This window comes from Galeopterus variegatus, unplaced genomic scaffold (assembly GCF_000696425.1).
Source record: "Galeopterus variegatus unplaced genomic scaffold, G_variegatus-3.0.2 Scaffold187, whole genome shotgun sequence".
NCBI classification, from domain to species: domain Eukaryota; kingdom Metazoa; phylum Chordata; class Mammalia; order Dermoptera; family Cynocephalidae; genus Galeopterus; species Galeopterus variegatus.
In genome coordinates, this window is record NW_007726298.1 from 491,899 (window position 1) to 494,333 (window position 2,435).

General features: G+C 42.5%; 1 long non-coding RNA gene across 1 annotated transcript; it reads right to left on the reverse strand.

Moving 5' to 3' along the window:
- Positions 1-566: 566 nt before the first annotated feature.
- Positions 567-1,754, reverse strand: LOC103583041. The gene is made up of 2 exons (XR_549822.1): positions 1,521-1,754; positions 567-923 (listed from the first exon to the last, which is right to left on the reverse strand). It is a non-coding gene; the product is annotated as an uncharacterized LOC103583041 (long non-coding RNA).
- Between the last annotated feature and the right edge of the window lie 681 nt (positions 1,755-2,435).

The window sequence follows — 2,435 nt, forward strand, 5'->3', positions numbered from 1 at the left end:
CTCCTAAACTCAGATGGAGTTTTAATTCCTACTTCTAGGCTCGCATCTTCTAGACAGGTTTCTACTGAGGTTTAATCCCTGCAGCAATGCTCTAAATAAAATAAAATAAAAGCAGGCTCCATGGCCAGATAACTTTGGGAAACTTCCTTTGAAGATACACAGCACACCATTATTTCTGGGAAGCTTTGCAGTAGAGAAACTTGCTTCAAATTTCTCATTTGATGAATTTTTAAACTAAACTACAATTAAATGCATACATTAAGGATTTCTGACTTTCACCATAGGTTCGCCTGTCATCCAGGACTCCGGACTGCCTTTCTGTTATGAAGGGACTCCTTGCCCAGGGGTCAGACGTGGGAATCAGATGGCTGGAAGGACACGCCACGCGGCGCTAGTGGAGCAGCTCCCTCTGCACGTGCGCTGAAAGCGGCACACGGCTGCTCTCCTGGTTTCACAGATTAAATAATTCACATACTGTGGCACACTAAACCAGACTCTATCAACCCCCGCCCCCAAACCTGGCAAGTGAACTACCTCTCGTCACAGACTATTCAAGAAATAGCTGCTACATTTGAAAGATAATTTAATTTTTAATTTCTAAGTTTTCACTTAGGCAACATAATAAAGGCAGATTTATGTGGCCAGACATGACATGTTTACAAAAAACAGTGCCCCGATCATCTGGTTAGTAGTAGATAAATATTTACAATGAAAAAATAGGCAAGGAAAAGGAAATCTTCATTATCCAAGTCCATTTCTTTCCAATGCTTATCAGAATTCTGAAAATAAAATAGTACATTAACTTTTTAGTCACTCATATTTACACACTGTGTCAGCTGATGGTTTCGAGAAATTTGGCTGCACCGATTAAGGATGTTTTTCTTCTATGTCACTCCTTTTTTCTATACTAGTTTAGAAGTTATCTGAAATAGTAAATTGAATATAAAAATGTAAACTTTGAAAGAAGAGAAAATAAGAATAAACATGTGTAAAGGTAAATGCATTAAGATACAAAGGTTTTCATAGAGATTAATAGTTTACAGCACTGAAAACACCGAAATAAGATACTCTCTATATTTTATTTGTAGGGTCATTTGTTTCAATTTAATCTGATTATGTTAACAAAAATTGCCTGTGAAGATGTTAAAAAAATAGCAATAACTTTACTGTGTTAACTGATAAATACCCTTCACCCTAATTATCTCTAAAAGAAACGAATTGTTTCAAAACATGACAAATATAAATGATGTACGGTGAGCTTAAGAAGCCACAACAAGTTCCGGTATCTTTTAACTAGAAAGACTTATAGAAATAAGCTTGAGTGATGCAAACCGGCCTATTTAACTCCTTGACATCACAAATACACTGCACTCCGACGCATGACACAGGACTTTAGTTCCCCCGTGCACCAAGCCGCTGACACACTGAGATGCACGGGCAGGAACGGGGGACACCGCGGCATGTCGCTGCCCCGAGGACCTGCATGTGAATGTTTATGTCAATGACGCCGGTCACAGCACCTGCAGCTCCCTGGGGTGACGCAGGCGCCTCACGTGCGGGAGCAGCGTCGCCCTCTGGTGCCCAGAGACACGCGGAGTCGTGGCTCTCGAGCTTTATAATGCTCGTTGAAGTCCAACCTGAAGCTGAGAAACCGGAGACTTTCATCAGAGCTGGTCGTCAGCAACACCAGGAACTGCTGCACGATACCCTAGAAAGGAGCAAGAGCCACGACATATTCATCTCAGAAAATGACTGTCCACAAGCACGTCCCCGCCCCCTTTCATCCTCTCTGGGTTTGTTTTCTCCCCCCAGATCGACAAGCCTTTAATAAACACCCCCACGGCAGGGGTCCAGGTGGTGAGAGCTGCTGCAGAGCCCTGGAGTCCACTCTGCCAGTGCAGCCACGTTAGGAAGAGTCACCATTTCTACAAATACAAACTAGCAACGAGCACATCTTATTCAAACGCAACTAACCAATAGGTTTTCCCCTTTTGCCCTTAAGTTTCTATGAGAATAAGCAAAACAGCAAAGCCACTGACGTTAAAACATCCTACTCCTTTTATTTTTTATGCACAACTCAGGTTGACGCCTTTCATCTTTCACGTGACTTATGAAAGAGGATGTAGTCATGAAGCCCTGCTGGAGGACAAACTGAGAACACAGAGAATGGATCCACGCTGTCCACCGTGACCTCGGGGCTCCAGAGCCACGGTGAATGTCAGGCCACAGCCACCTTCCTGAAGGGGTGGACCGTGTCCCCATGTCACCTCATTAAGAGGGTTCGTGGAGCACATGTTAAAATGGCTAATGCAGAATATTCAGTGGCACGAAATAATCTTCAGTAGCTGCTTCAATTTTAAAATAATACAAATTACAGAACACTACTACTTACTCTGCACAGTATAGTCTTATTTCATTAAAGATGTTAGACAGTA